The sequence below is a fragment of the Dipodomys merriami genome, unplaced genomic scaffold (genome assembly GCF_024711535.1).
Source record: "Dipodomys merriami isolate MVZ:Mamm:240054 unplaced genomic scaffold, mDipMer1.0.p SCAF_51, whole genome shotgun sequence".
Taxonomy (NCBI): domain Eukaryota; kingdom Metazoa; phylum Chordata; class Mammalia; order Rodentia; family Heteromyidae; genus Dipodomys; species Dipodomys merriami.
The window spans coordinates 8,521,055-8,538,683 of NW_027206080.1; the positions used below are offsets into that span (position 1 = coordinate 8,521,055).

Sequence of the window (17,629 nt, forward strand, 5' to 3'; positions counted from 1 at the left end):
ACACACTTTGTTATATAGAAGAAAAGCTCTATTCAGAGCCTTGGCTGAAAGGACCCTTGCCTTCTTTCCCTTTTAGATGTGGATTGTGGGAAATTCTTGCTAGCTTGGACATTTCACCTTGTTTAGGGTTATTCTGAATGTAATTATCTGGAGTTTTAGAGTGCTCAAGAATCACATTTAGTTTTGTTTTGCTGAGTCAAGAGTTCTTAAGTGAAAAAAATCTTATTTTTGTTTAATAGATTTCAATAAATATTATGTGAAATTTGAACTAATGAAAGTATTACATTGTACCAGTGGATTTGCTTTGATTATAGAATTTGAAGGAAGAGGGAGTTGAGGAAGTAGTTAGCTTTAATTAGTATGTTGAATATCTATATTGATAGTTATTTCACTAAACTAAAAATGATATTCACCATTTTTGTTGACTAGCATTTTCATTTTCAGGGCTTTTAAATTATTCCATCTGTTAGTAACTCCATTCAGCTGAAGATTAAACATTTTGAAAGATGAAAACAGATTTTGTGGGGATTTGAATTGTTTAATAAATCTCTTTAAAGCTATTTAAACTAGCTTAAATTTTACCCTTTGAAATACAAATTTTATATTTCACATAGTCTGAATGATAAGAGGGTAGATTGTTGACTTAAACTTTCTTTCTGTATTTCTTACCTTTGTTTAGCTAGTATGGAGGACACAGATCCTCTCCATACTATACATATAAAACAACTTTTCAGGAGCAGGTTTCCCTAAAGACTAAAACAAACCAAATCTAACTACTAACCCTTTTAATGGGAGGAAGAAACTCTGTTGTGGTTTATGAGGTTCATCTTTTCTAAGCAGGACACATAGAGAACCCACCCATTTAGCATTAGTGGCCTGTAAGGTAAAATGAAAATGATTAAAAGGAACCTATTAGCAGAGACAAGCTCATTCATTTATAAGAATCATTTTGTTAAAAGGACAATCAGCTTTTTTAGAATCCCAGGGGGTTGAAAATGCTAGGAAAGTTAGAAAACTTTTCTGTGCTGACAGGTAAAAACGATACTTTTGGAACTCTTGAGTGCTTTGCTACCATTGAAAAAGATTTGAAAAACTGAGAGAAAATGAAATACAGATTCTTAAAGTGGAAAGAAACCTTAGAATTCATCTAGGCTGATTCATTTATAGAAGCAGTTGAGAACCTAAACATTATATGATTAGGTTTGGATCAAAGAGCTAGTGAGAAACAGAAACTACAACTTCCTTACTGGGTTTTCTTGACTAAGAAGTGTGAACAGTCATGGTTAACATGAGAGTTTATATAAGAAAACCTTACAGACTTGAATGAAATGGTACTCTTTTGAGATGTTTTAGTAGTTCCCCTTAATAATTAATAATATTAAATGAGATGACATTGGGAGTTATAATGTTTCCTTTAGCAAAAAGAGATATTTAAAGTAAAGCATTCTAACTTTTTTTTGGGGGGGGTCCAGTTGTGGGGCCTGAACTCTGGGCCTGGGCACTGTCCCTCAGCTTTTCAGCTCAAGGCTAGCGCTCTACCACTTGAGCCACAGTGCCACTTCCAGCTTTTTTTCCTTTTTGCTTATGTGGTGCTGGGGAATTGAACCCAGGGCCTCATGCATGCAAGGCAAGCGCTCTACCACTGAGCCACCTTCCCAGCCCCCACATTCTAACATTTTTTATCTACTGTGTCCTGATAAATCATGAATAGATCACTTATTGAAGATCACTTCAACAGAAGAAAATAGGGGAAAATATTTTTTAAAATGTTAGAAAAAAATCAGCCTTTATCAACTGCCTTTTTTCTGTATTGTATAAAAGGAATTTATATAGCTTGTTAATTGACCTTATATCATAAATCCCATTTCTGTCTCAAAGGTATAATCAGACTTGTTTAATAAGTTATCACCCTCAAACTATACTTGTTTTCTTTTTGGCAGGTCTTTCTTTATAGCCTAGGATGGCCTTGGTTTCAAGATCCTTTTACCTTAACTTCTGAAGGATTAGAGGTGTATTCTACCATGCTCTGCAGCTATACTTCTGACTCAGCCTTTTCCTTGGAGTTTAAAATAAGAAAAACTTCACAGATTTGTCATGCTTTAAAAAATTTCAATTTCTCAAAAACACTTGAAAGATATTTATTACAATTCTCCCAAGTAAAATGCAATTCAAATTTAACAGTGAAGACCTTGAATTTTTATTTCAGGATTTAATAAACTTACACTGCAAGGTAATTTTTATGACAAGTTTTTTTTTAATTGTGAAAATACCGTACCAAGGGGTTACAATTACATGAGCAAGGTAATGAGTACATTTCTTACCAAGCCTTGTTGTCTCTCCTCCTTTGTTTCCCCTTACCATCCCATCCCTTCCAATCTTCCCCCACCCACCGCGCCAAAGTTGTAAAGTTCGTTTTTGGACATAACGTCTTGTACATCTCATTGTTGCAATGGGTCCACCTGTATCCCTATTTAAAAAGTTTTTGTTCCCTATAAAGTAGTGAGAGAGGAAGAAGATTGGGTGATAGTAGTTTAAAAAGTACCTTGCATTCAGCATCCACAAAAAGAAGAAATAAATTAACACAAATGTAGTTCATAGAAATATATGTAGTGCCTCCTATTCAAAGTAAAATTCCACCCATCTCTATTAATCTTAGTAGAGTCTTACTCTGTAATGATCTAAGGACTGATGTCATTGAAAATATATGTCTTACAGACGGTAAACTTGAAGAAGGAGTTTATCTGCTAGACCTTAAGGAGGGGGCTATTTTTTACCTCTGGGCAACTAAACTTAAAAAATGTCTTGCATAATTTGTATAACTTCAAAGACATTACTTGACTTAGGAAAATACTTCTTTTATCGTTCGTATAAAACTTTTGAGGTGGTTGTTCCAGCCCTTGGTCTTGAACTCAGGGCCTAGGCACTGTCCCTGAGCATTTGTGCTCAAGGCTAGCACTTTTTCACATAAACCACAGCTCTATTTCTGGCTTTTTTGATGTTAATTTGGAAATAAGAATCTCATGGACTTTACCTGCATGGGCTGGCTTTGAACCTGTTCTTCAGATATCAGCCTCCTAAGTAGCTAGAATTATACTTGTGCATGTTGGCACCTGGCCTAAACTTTTGGAAACATTTCAAATTGCTCCAGTGTATATGCAATCTTATTGTTAAACAAGAAGAGAATACAGATAGTATCCAAAAAAACATGGCTTCTAATCTTTACTGTGTCACTTATTATATGATAACTTGATTAAAATGTTAACATAGGCCTCGATGTTCCTCACTGTAACATTTACTTGATGCCTAACTAACTCCAAATCTTATTCTATAAAATTGGCTTTAATAAGGAAAACATTGTTGATATCTTACTGGGTTAATTTGTCTTGCAAGAAATAGAAACAGAATCAAATGTTCCCAGAGGAAGGAGATAACTGATATATTTTTCTGTTTCATTATTTTGACAAGAGTAGAGAAACTCATACTAAGACAGGATTTTTTCAAACAATTTCAAATAGAGATTGAAAGAATAAGGGTACAGGGATATAACTTTCAAAAGAAGTAGTGTTTAGGTTTTAGGTAATGTATGTATTACATCACAAACTTTTTTGTATAGAGAAAACTTAAAATCTTAGTAATTTTTAAGTATTCAAACATACCTTTTATAAACTACAGTCACCTTAGTATACATTAGATAGTTTGAACAAATTCCTCCTAACTAAAATTTTGTATCATTTGACCAATATTTCCCTAGTCTTCCAACCCTAAGTCTCTTGAAACTCCATTCTGCCCTCTCTCTTACAAATTTGACAGTTTTATATTCCTCATATAGTTGATATCACACAGTATTCTTCTGTCCCGGCTTACTTCACTTTATACATTATTTTCCAAGTTTATACTTATTATTGCAAATGACAAGATTTCGTGCTTTTAAAACCTTGAATCTAATCCCTGTATGTAGATACCATATTTTCTTTATTTATCCATTTATTTTATGTACATGTAATTTGGTTCCATGTCCTGCTATTATAAATAAGGCTGCATGAGCATAGAAGTACAGTTATCTTCAGCATATCATTTAATTTCCTGTGAATATATACCCAGTAGTGGGAATGATGTATGATATGGTAGTTTTTAGGCTTTTTGATTGGGTATTTTGATACTGTTTTCTGTAATGACTATTATTAATTTATATTTCCACAACAGTATCAAAGTGTTTCCCTTTCTTTACATTTTATACTTGTTTTTAATATTTTTAATAATACTCAAGAGTGAGATATTATCTCATTGTGGTTTTAATTTACATTTTGTTGTTGGTTAATTGATGATGAGCATTTGTTCACCTGCCTATTAAAGGCAATGTGTTTGTCGATTTTTGAGAAATGTCTGTTCTGCTCCTTTTTTTTTTTAGCAATTTTCTTGTGTAGATTTAAGTTCTTACATATTCTTGTTATTAACATCTTTTCAGATGTGTGGTTTCCAAATATTTTTTTCTCATCCCGTAAGTTGTCTCTTCACTTTTTTTTCTTTGATGTATAGAGCTTTTCAATTTGATGTAGTTTGTCTAGCTTTACTTTTGTTGCTTGTGCTTAGGGTCATAACAAAACAACTGTTACTCAGGCTGATATTGTAGAACTTTTCCCTTCTGTTTTCTCATGATGGTTTTATAGTTTCAGATCTTGTGTTTGATCTATTTTGAACTGATTTTTGTGAATGATGTGAGATAAAGGTCTAATTTCATTCTTCTGCATATGGGTATCCATCCAACTTTTCCAATGCAATTTACTGAAGAGATTATTTTTTCCTCATGTGTGCTATTGGTATCTGTTTTGAAAATAATTTTGAAGTATATGCATGGGTTTGTTTTAGGGCTCTGTTGTGTTTAGCTTTTATAAATAAACTACTTTATAATGTGAAAATTCTGTGTTCTCAGATATGAAGGACAAGGTAGTTTAGGCTCAGATTAGATGTGATTTTTTTCAAGGAACACAGGCCTTATCTCTGCCATTATTCTTTATTAATAATTTAGATAACCAAGCACCATTAATTGTTATGGAAGAAATTTGACTCCAGCCTGTCTCTACTGATCAAGAGCCCAGACTATCTTCTGGAGTAGTGAAATAAATCTCAATAGCATTCCTCAGTGGAGAATAATGTACCTAACCAGTTTAAAATATTTGGTTACAAAGTTAGATATAAATAATAAGGCTTGTAAATTACTGTAATTAGATTCCAATATTAAAAATACCAAAGAAATAGTTTAGCTCCTGAATTGCTGGTGATAGAAAATATCAGCTGACTTTGGGGGTCAGTTTTAAATATTGGCACTTTTGATCTTATTCATAAATTTATGTTAGAAATCAAAATGTTTAGATACCGTACAATTTGTTACATTATTAATATTCTCAAAAAATCACAGATGGCTGAATTGTGATAATTTTTAAACTATCTTTGCCTTGGAGTTCACTATTTAGAATTCTTTGATTGATTGTTAGAGTTAGAAATAGTGAGTTCTTTGCTTGACTGAATAAATAATTCATATGGCACAAAAGAGGCTTTTTCTTTCTCCACAGTCCCTTTCTTTCCCATTATATTCCCTTTCTCCTTTTTTAAAAGGCTCTTTTACAGCCAAAGAGCAACTTTGTGTGAGTGTGCAAGGGCTTGGTTAAAGTTTCAGCCTCAGTGTTAGCTGAATATTTGGGGTCACATAAGAGAATAAACAATCTGTCCTGAATGTGTATTCTATAATAGCAACTCAAAGCACTATACAGTAGGTAAAATTTTCTAGGCCTTATTCTTATGGCAGAGTTGCTTTAGAGATTTTTTTTCACAAAATACATTTTTATTTTTAGATGTAGATGATTCATAGTGACTGCCTCAAAATTAAGCCTCAATTTTAAGGAGGTCATTGAATTTCATCTACTTTTTCAGAACCTCCCCCTCCTTTTTTTTTACTATATTAAATAACAGTGTCTGCATTAACTTTTTTTAGAATTTTAAAAATGTTTGGAAATCATTTTCTAAGAATTTTAAACTTCAGAAAAAATTTAAATCGAGTTCATACTTTTTCTGCCTCCTATGGTTCTGAAATAACTGCCAGATTTTCTAATCTGCCATCTAAATCATAATTGACTGAGCGTTTTGTGTGTGTGTGTGTGTGTGTGTGTGTGTGTGTGTGTGTGTGTGTGTGTGTGTGTGTGTGATACTGGGATTTGAACTCAATGTCTTGTACTTTCTGGGAGGGTGCTCTACCACTTGAGCCACTTCTCCAGTGGTACAATTTTATGAGATTAGAGAAGTTGTTTTCTCTAGCCCAATAATATTTAACCATCACACTATTGGAAATGATATTTATCTTTTATAAACAAACTATGCCTTTATTTTTGTAATAAGTATAGTCATATCCTTAAATTATATGACATAAAATTGTGTCAGTAAAAACAAAGGAGGGGGAAACAATGCTTTATAGGAAATTTACTTATTAACTTACTCATGTAACTGTAACCCCTCTGTACAGTATCTTTACACTAAAAATATTTAAAATGTCATGAAAATTCTTGGTATAAAAGACTTACGAGTTTATTAACAGAAATTTAAAGGCAATGGACTGTAATCCAGATTCCTATCAACTGGAAACATTTATGAATTTGTATATTATTGCCTCTCCAGTATATAGATGTTTCACCAGTAAGTTTTTCTTTAATGAAGTTTCTAAAGAAGATAAGCTATTATGTTTTGTAAATCCATTGTTTGTTTTTTAAAGCATGGTACTAGTCAACAGTTTGATTCTTTATGAGTCAGCAGTTACTTGTTTTAATCTCAGTGGTAGTCAAAAACACCAGTCTATAATATTGTCAGCAGAGTTTTGTCCACCAAAGAAGAGAGTCTTAGAAAATTTGTACTACTTAAAGGAGAAAAGTAAGAAAAAAAATATACCCTGGTTTGTTCCTGAAGAAAATATTTAGGAGTATAATAAACAATATCGATGAAAGACAAAACTAAAATGCTATACTTTTATAAAAGATAATTGAAAGAATGGAGATAGATACATATAAGATAAAAAGAGAATATAAGAGACTGTACCTAAATATTTCAGTACTAGGAATTTTACCTAAGGCTTCACAGTCATATGTTCTGCCACTTAGATAGCCCCGCTAACCCCTATGAGAATATTTTAAAGAATTTAACAGCACATGGAATTGTTATGAAGTATGTGTGGTGTGCTGAAAATGGGAGCAGAGTAGAAAACACAGACTCGGTTTTTCAAAACTGTCTAGTGAAAGGTAAAGAGAATGTTTTTTATTTCATTTAAAAATGAAAATTATACAAATCATAAAAATACTTTGATAGCTATTTTAACACTTCATTTGAAAAATGTTACAGTGAAAAATATGCACTTTAGGGTCGAGAAGCTAAGTTATTTCCTGGTTTCAATATTAATGATTCATAAAAAATCATTAATATTAGAATCTCATTTTATCTCATTTTCAAATGTTGATCACATAAGTGATTTGGGTGACAATTTTTATATTTTATGTAAGGTATTCCATTTTGTACCTAGTATATAATGGACACCTTTAAAACTACCTGTTTAGTCTGAGTGTGGTTGTATACACCTATCATTCTAGCACTAAGGGGCCTAATGCATGAGTAGTGTGAGTTTGAGGCCAGATTGGATTCTTTAGTAAGACTCTGTCTCCAAAAAATTACCTATTGTGTAGCACTTAAATGTGCAGGCTGTTTATATATATATATATATATATATATATATATATATATATATATAATAGTTGTATTTTCGTAATTCTAAGATACTATTGATTAGAAAACATATCCCTTAATTTAACTTTTCTGTCTCATTCTCATTTTGGAGATACCAAATATTTTCTTGGAGTAGAGGAGCATGTGATCAAAGGATTAGTCTGAATTACTTTTTTGGCCACATTTTTGTAACCACATGCTGTTTTTAGGATTGATAGCATAATTCTGAGGCCCAATTTTCATTTGCTGTTTAATTGAATTAGTTTTTTTCTAGATATATTAGACAGAAACTAAATAACTTCTTTGAAAGTCATTCAGAAAATTTTAACAGAAGATATTGATATCTAATTAGGATTATCAGATAATAATGTACCTGACTACAGCTATGTATCCCAAGCAGTTCTATATATAGTACAATAACTTTCAGTTTCAATGTTTTGTATTAGTGTTGTTTACAAAAGCATTTTAGGAGATTAGTAAGGATCTTAAAATTAAGTTGTACTTCAATGGTGTATAGACTTGTTGATGTACTTAACTGACAAAACATATATTCGCAGTCATGTCTAACTTCACAAAACAATACAATGCACATGAAATTTTATACAAGGAATTATAAAATGAATAATGTCTATCAAGGTTCTTTCGATAGCCAACACTTTGTTTGAAATATGTTAAAGTGAAATATATATCTTTTAGAACTGAGAAATTATGTTATTTTCTTTTTCCTCCCAACACCAATGTAAGAAAAAGTTGATAATCAATAGTATTTTTGTTCATATAAAGAATCTTGAATGTTTGATTCCTAAGGTCACATAATACGTGGTAGAGCTGTTAGGAACCAGGTATTTTTTACTTCATATGTTTCTACTGACAACTATTCTATGCTGCTTCTCAATAATAATCCATTTAGTTATAGTCTAACCTCATTGTAATAAAATTTGTTTTTCAACACATTTTTATGAAATACTATTGTGTTATAGGTTTTGTGTTAAATTACAGTATAAGACAGTCTATGCTTATCACTGTACTACTACATTTATATAGACTCACTTCCATTTCATAGCCTCTTACTTTCTGAAGTTTACAGTACTTAGGGATAAGAGATCTAGGTAAAAGGAATTTGAGAGAAGGACAAGAGGAAGGAAGAACAGAAATGAGATTTTTTAAAATACCAAACTAGTTACATCAGTTATCTTTTTAGTTTAAGTTCAAGGAGCAACTCATAGTCCAGAATACTTTTTATGTGCTATAGAGCATACTTCTAGCAACTTCAGCTATCAAAAGATGCCTAGCTGGGAATAGAGAACTGGATGAAAGTATGTAGCCCATATGGAGCCAGGAAGTCTGATGGTTCTCACACATTTTGAATAGTGTGGCAGGAATAAGAAACAATTGATATCAGAGCAAAGTTAGATTCAATATAACATTCTGAGTACACCATGGGCCTGTGGTGCCTTTGAAATCTCAAAACATAGTATAGCTTTTATATTGATCAAAAGAAGGTCAAACTGTTTGGTACACTCAGATCATTTTAAATACTCCCAACAACACAGGATACACACCACAGGAAATATGAAAACCTAGAGAAATAACTGTATTGTTTGAAAGCTAGCAATGAGATATAATATGTTTTATAATTTTCCAAGAGTAATTAAATAGAAGTAGGCAATTTTTTGTTTCCTAACAGCTAACTAATTTCCAAATTGGTCTATTTTTGGCTTACAAAGATATTAGTTGGCTCACATAAAAATATCAAAGGTAAGATATACATTAGGGTTAATTTTTCAAGGGGCTCAATGTTTTTTTAAATTATTGACATTTAAATTGTATAAAGTAATATGACTCATTTTAATGTTTTCATACTATATATAATATAATATAATATACATAATATACTTTCATACTATACATAATATACTTTGTTCACTCTTGTCTGCCCTTCCTTTTCATTCCCTTACTTTCATATCCTTTATTTCCCCCATGTAAATTCCACAAATGAAAGAAAACATGTAGCAGCTGTCTTCCTCAGTCTGAATTTTCTCAAATACTCCATTTGACTTTGCTTCACTATTTGCCCCACATTGCCTGTCTTCCAACACTGTAGTTACAGAATGTTTACTGGATTAGCATTACAGTTAGAGTTGTGTAATATCCTCTTTCAAATCCAAAGAAAGAATTGAGTGTTTTTGGCTTCCTTTTGAACAACATAGCTTCATTTCCCTAAACAGGTCCCATCCATCTTGTCCACAAGCATGGCTTGTTTCTTTTCCTTTCTTTTTAATTTTAGGAATCATTAATAATACAAAGAAATTTGATTGTGAAGTTTTCATAGATGCCATATAATGTACTCTGAACAAGTTTAATCCCTCAATTATATTCCCTTAATTCTCTTCTCTCCTTCCTACTGCTTTCAATCAGTGTTTTGTGGGTTACATGATGCTGTTTTACATACACACACACACACACACACACACACACACACACACACACACACACACACACACACACACACACACACACACACACACACACACACACACACTTTAGACATTTGTCCCTCCCATCCCATTAGTTTCCTCTTCAATTGGCCTGAATTTGTTTGGAAATATACTTAAAATAATCATTGGCAAGAAGGATGGGCTTATCATACTGGATTAGACCAATTGTGGTCTACCCTTGCAACTCCAGATCAATCTACTTTCCCCGAGGCACATTGACTGCAAGGAGAGTGGGTATAAAATAAAATCTTGAATCCTTAGAAAGGAGAAAAGCATTGCACAGGCACTCAACATGAACAGCTACAAGTACATAAAACATTCTTTAGTACCTGAAATTTATACTTCCCTAAAACACCAGCCTTTATTTTCAAGCCTATGAGTATGAAGTAAGTCCCTGGGAATGTCTATTGCATTTCAGTACCTTCATTAGTAAAGCTTGTCTAGATACTGAAGATCTTTCTGCCAAAAATTCTCATCATTTAATAGACATCTCCCTATAAAAAGTGTATTGACCATAATTGAAACGAAGGTTGTTCAGTAATGAAATACAGTACTTTAAAAAAAGTGTGTATTTGTGGACTAGGAGTACAATTCAGTGCTAGAATACCTGCTTAGTACGTGGTAGTCTCTGGGTTTAATCCCCAGCATCACAAAAAAAGAATTCATAAAGCCTAAAAATATTTACTTTCTTGCTGCTCTTCAGAATAATCTATGTAGTATAAACGCTTACTTACAAAGTTTAGTATGGTGCCTTAATTATAAAGGTGAACTTTAGTTTATGTAATTAGTTATAAATCAAAAAAAATTTAAAATATTTTTAAAATTTTGAAAGCTTTCTGTAGGCAACATGTTAATTATTTAATTGAAGCATGTGTCATTTTGACTAAAATATTTAGCAAGTTCATCAATTATAAATTTTGGAATATCAAGCATTGTAGATATATGTCAAACAGTCATTACAAATAAATCTAGGCCAAATGATTTATGCATCTCATTTGCCAACTTAGTATTTTGATCATGAACTGACTTTTCATCACTTGACCTTTTTTCAACTAAATATGTTTACTTATATTTGCACAATATTGTGTTAATTTTTTGTGCACAATTGGTCCTGTGTATTTTGCCCTGTAAACCAAGAAAATAAAGCAAATATGTGACGAGGCTCTTGGCTATTATTTTACAATGGTTGCTTTACAAAGAGATATGTTAAAGACCCTACTGCAGTGCTAATTATTATAAAATATCGTTTTAATATTTGAGACATTTTCACTCTTGTATAGGTTTTCAGTACTGAAGACTGAACTCAGGCCCTCACTGAATTCTGATTGAGTGCCCTTGAGTTATACTCCTAGCTCATCTACTCTAATAGTTTGAAAGAAGCAACCAATGTGCAATTTGGTATTCAGAGCCTTAGAATTCCCTAACACTATCCATGAATTTAAAATATGAAATCATTCTTCCTTTTCATACTACATGTTGTAGTATTTTTAAGTAAAATGCTAGGTAAAGGCAAGTGAAAGGTAAGAGAAAGGAGAATAAATTAGAGAAATAAAATTTATCTTCATGTATAAGATGCTATAGTATCCAAAATTCCACTTTGTAATACTTTTTAATTTTGAATGGCTATAATTGCTCATCAGCTAATGATAACAGATCATAGTTTTCCTTTTCTTAAAGTTAAGAAATTTATATCTTTTAGAATTATTTATATTTTTATTCACTAAATTTATAATGCCTTGATCTTGATATACTATCTCGTTTCAAAAGTATGATGTGACAGCAAAGACATTTCCTAAGAATTACTAGATAAATTAATACCTTATTCATTTAGCATTATTGGATATTTAACTAATACTTTCCAGATAAATCCTCATTATCTTTGATTGCTAGATATTTCATCTCAGTCCTTCTTACATATTAAAAAAACCTAGAAAGCCTATGTATTTTAATGATTCTGGATAGTTGATGAATATTTGTTAATATATTGTCTTCAAGGGCTACTGAAGTATGTCTTATTGAAAAACAGTTTTCAGCTACTGTTGCTTTGAGTTTTTGTAAGGCTTTGTTTATATAAAACCTGATATTCATCCATAGAGGGACAAGTGTGCAAAGAAGGGTATTTGTGAAAGAAAGTAAGATAAAGAAGGTTCTTAATAGTCTTGAAGAGCTCTTAGGAAGTAAGTGCTTGGATTTTTATGATGCTTGCTTTTACTTTGCTTAGCTCTTCCCTCCAACTTTTTTTACTTGCCCCACTCTGAGTCAGCCTCTTTTTTCCTATGCTACTTAGCAGTATTGGAGAAAGTGTAAGAAAGATAAATTTAACCTTTGGAGCTAGAGAAGCCATGATGGAAATTACAAGTTCGTCGCTGTTTAATGAGTATAGTATATCTTGATGGCTATAAGTAAGGTTTAAAAATAATGGCTTTTAAATCTAATACATGAGGCTTTTAAAAATATTTGTTCCCTTATACTTTAAGATAATTGACTCACACACTTTGGAAATGGCATTGTGTAGTTTAGTATTATGCTGCAAGGATTAATTAAACACTACTGAAATCTAGTAGCCTTTTATATCTCTAATTATGAAGAAATATTATATGGTGATTCTATAAATAAAATGTGCTAGAATTTTCAAATTTAATTTTATTGTCAAGGTGATGTACAGAGTGGTTACAGTCACATACTGTTACACAATATCGTGAGTATATTTCTTGTCAAACCTTGTTGCTGCCTCCCTTTCTTTTTTCCCACTTTCCCTCCCCCCAATATCTTTCAGGTGCTGAAATATTTTTAAAGGCTGGAAATATAAATTCAATTTCAAGAAAAAATTGTCTTAAAAAATAAGTCTAATGTTGAAATATTCTATTACTATCCCTAAAGCATCTATAAACTAGTAGGTGCTATTTTTATGCAAGAGTAAATGGTAACATAGAAACCAAGTGTAGTGGCATCTAAAGGGAATTGATTCCGGAGTCTGGAAGGCACCAAATCTTTGAATACTTAAAGGTATGAATACAAAGGTACCAATGGTAAAGGATTTGCAAATCAACTGCAAAATCTTCCTTTGTGCTTTAAAACATCTCTAGATTATAGAACATAATACAGTATGAATGATTTCTAAATAATTGCTGTACTAGATGATGACAGGAAAGATACGTTTAGTACAGACATAATATCATCAGAGACCTTACTATATAGTTGGCTTTGTTTTCATGAATATATGGAACTATAGGTACTGAAATTTGGCTATATATACTGAAATAAGAAACCCACAGAGTTCCAGAGACTGTTTTGTATTTTCTAGGGCTATTGGAGTGGTGTTCCCTTACAGTGAGTTTTAGTAGCCTGAATCAATATTGAATAGGTGCTCTAGTAAGTCACATATCTATGATATGATTGAACTCAGAACCTTGTGCTTGCTAGGCAGTCTGTAACTTGAACCATCTACCCAGATCTTTTGCTGTTACTCTGGTTTTCAGGTAGAATGTCTCTTGTTAAGTTTGTCCAGTCTGGTCTCCAACCACACTGGAAATGTGATCATCACCTTCCAGGTAGCTGGAATTACACGAGTGTGCCACCACGTTCAAGCCATACAATATAATAGGTTTTCTTTAATCCAGTTTATAAGATTCTGTGTATACTAAATATATATCTAGTGTTAGGGCATTTTGATAGTAGCACAGAAAAATAAGAAACAAAACATGGTCGCAAACTTTACTGAGCTATACCATTGTAAAATAAACTACACAATCCAAATGTATAATGTGGAACTCTGCAAAAATTATCAAAGATTACAAAAGGTGATAAGGGATGTAATGAGAATCACAGATGTGAATTAGAACTTTCTTATGTTTAAATATTTATGATATTAAAGTTTAAGATGTATTCCAACTAACAAGGCATTATCACTTCCAAAGGAAATACATTACCTTTATTTTGATAATTTATCTGTAAGTACTTGCTATCTTTATTGGTATTGACTTAGTAAAACTATAGTGTGGTCCCTTTTGTTTGATTAAAGAAAACTGGTCTTGTATATTTTTAAATATATTGAAATACTTCTGTGTGCTTTACTAAACTTTACTAAATATAGGAACATAATTTACTTCAGAGTACCATCACTTATAACTATTCGGTATATTACATTGTTTTTGCTTTTTCTTTCTTATTCAGTGCCCTACTTAAAGTTTGTAAAACAGCAGTAGTTATGAGTTGTTTGCTCTATGTAGCAAAAAAGCACTGACTAATCTGGGAGTAATATTTGCACACTCCCACTTCCAGATTTACCTCTACTGCCACATGTTTGTCCTTTTTCCTACTCCGAGCTCTCTGTGACCCCTTTCAGTTCATTTCAGATAGCTTCTGCTATTAAACATCTGCTTCACTCTAAATGTACTAGAACAAAATAGAAAGTTTCTAGGAAAAAGACTGAGCTTAGCATCTTTATAATAAAATGAAATTTTTAAAGAAATCTAAAAAAGCATTTTAATACATTGTATCTTAATTTATTAGTTTTTATGATAATATAAAGATGTTTATTGGCACATGGAATATATAAAATATTTTGAGTTGGTGAAAACAATGTATATATTTAATCTGAATATACATATAAACATATATATCTGCTGCAGAAAAACTGAAAATATACATAGAAGAAAGAAAATAAGTCAAATTGTTAACCTCTTATTGTTTTCAAGGTCATAGTTGTCCTAACATACTTCATTATACATAGTATCACCAAAAATAATATTCATGAAATACTAATTGGATTTTTGATCTGAGAGTGATAGATCATATTATCTAGTTAGCAAATACACTGTATATTTACTATCCTGAAATATCTGAGGTACCTCCAAGGTTTTTTTTTTTAAATTCTTCTTTACCTGTTTTCTTTGACCTGAAATTCAGTGTTTTCTACTTATCAAATGCTAGTTTTTGTAAGGTTTAGCAAAGAGCTGCTTTCTTCTTTAGAGCCTTTACTATTATATATGAAACACCGAGATGCCATTTTGGAATAGAAATAATAGCAATAAAAATTATTTTATGCCCTTTTGGTCCATGGACTCAGAGCAATAGAATGGAGGGTAATAGTGGAACTGTTGGTGTGGGGGCGGGTGAGGATGGAGTTAATTTGTTTAACCTGGCTCCCTGTTCGCAAGAGTTTTGGTGAATCATTTTAGGTACTACCTAATGAGTGCTCTGACTTTTTACTCTAGCTGAACTAAAAATATGCTGCGCTTTACTAGAAACTCTTCGTAAGTTTTGGTTTTGAATAGACAATAGAATGTATTAGTTGACAAGTTTTATTCTTACAACTAAATTCAAATAGGCTTTCAGTTTTTTAACTTCTTGCTGTGTGCATGCACACACACACAGCCACACACACACACACACACATACACACACACACACACACACACACACAACTTGGATGAATTGTATCATCTGAAGCAGTCCAAGTAAGACTTGGTGACACTCTCCATGTGACACTCTTAAACTGTTATACAGTTCTGTTTAAAACTGGGCAAGATAGGATGTTAGAAATGAAAGAAACAGGGCTGGGAAGGTGGCTCAGAGGTAGAGCTCTTGCCTTGCATGCCTGAGGCCCTGGGTTCGATTCCTCAGCACTACATAAGCAAAATGGAAAAAAAGCCGGAAATGGCGCTGTGGCTCAAGTGGTAGAGCACTAGCCTTGTGCTGAAGAGCTGAGGGACAAAGCCCAGGCCCAGAATTCAGGCCCCACGACTGGACTCCCCCCCCCCCAAAAAAAGAAAGAAATGAAAGAAACATAGATGCTGTGGGAAAAACATAGACTACTTTTTTATAGAGAGTTTTAATAAAATTTTGTGTATTTGTCAAACTCATGATCTTAGTCTGGAAGAGATAGTTATGAAACCGAGTGCCTGACTTAAATCTAAATGTTATAAATAATGAAGTATTAGATATAAAGTAGTCATAATGTTACTAATTGTCTTTCTCTGAGATGAGATTGTTTCTTTTATTGACTATAGTAAAAAAAAACATGCAGTTTTTTTTTTTCTTAGGAGTCTTGGTTTTATTACTGACTGTGTGACTTTGGGTAAATAGGGACATTTTTCTAGACTGGTTTGTTCATTGATAAAATGAAGAGGTACTGTTAAATTCTAAAACACTTATAAGAGATTTTATTTTAAAAACACACATATATATTGACAAATCACTTGTGCTCATCATCTTCTGGAATGTGAAATTAGCTTTCTTAGGAAGTGAATTATCCATAATTCTAGTCACGCCAAAAGAGTCATTCTGCCCTTTTTTGACTCATGATTTTATTAATCTCCTAGTATCTTTTCAGTATTAAGTCTCCTATTAATAGTTAAAATATTTTCATGATGATTTTAGTCATTAGGATGAAGCGAATACGTTTAGAATTGTACTGAAGCCTGATTTGGGACAGAGTAGGGGATACCTTCATATTCTGTAATTTCATTTGGCTAAGGAATCTCTCTTCAACAAGGACATGAACTTCTGTGGCCATAGTCTATATTTAATCATTGTTTGCTTTGAGAGTTTTGTTACACTAAATAAAAATAAGTACTTGGCATTTTCTGCTTTAAACTCCTCTATGTTGTAAACCTATTCAAACCACTTAAACTGCCCAATGTGCTTGTTTCTGTTTTCAAAATCTACTCCTTTGTCTTCATAAACCTCTCCCCAACACACATTTACCTTGTACAGTTTTAGATTATAAAGTCTTTGAGAATGGAGTCAACTATTGTTACATGTAGCAGGTAGATCAGAACTCTGTGGGTCTCTGAGTAGTTTGTAAAGAGTACCTTTATTGAAATTTTGGGCTAATAGACTAGAATAAATTTGTAACTAAGAATAACAAACTGTTTGGAGGCCAGTGTTGATTAACTCAAAAACAGTACTTTTATTAAATGTTACGCTTCGTTTACAAAGTCATTTTCTCTTGGTTTAGTCGTAAGCTGATTATTTACTTTATATTCTGTGTTATGAAATACTTAAGAATTGGTTTCAGTTTATTATATGGAAACATCTTAAGATTGTATGTTGGATGGATATACATGTAGAGTATATGTGTGTGAAGGAGGGAGAAAGAAAACAAAGATTGTGCATACAGCATATATATGTTTTGTATATGGGTTATGTTTAGGACATGAAACTATTTGTATCTTTTAGTGTACATAATTTGGAATAATAATATTCATACCTAGGCTTTATTTAGTAGTAACCATGATGTTTTAGGAAGGGGCAAGTTTTCTTTCTTTCATTTTAGCTTCACTATATTTTTGCTTAAGATTTAAGTTTTCAAAGATTTATAATAACCATTGAAACTGAACATCTCATAGTTGGGCTCTGTTAAGGCTCTG

General features: G+C 32.1%; 1 protein-coding gene across 10 annotated transcripts in view; it reads left to right on the forward strand.

The window, feature by feature from the left end:
* Window positions 1-17,629, forward strand: part of Zeb1 (zinc finger E-box binding homeobox 1) — a 159,165-nt gene that overhangs the window by 23,882 nt on the left and 117,654 nt on the right. The gene's annotated exons all lie outside the window — the stretch shown is intronic.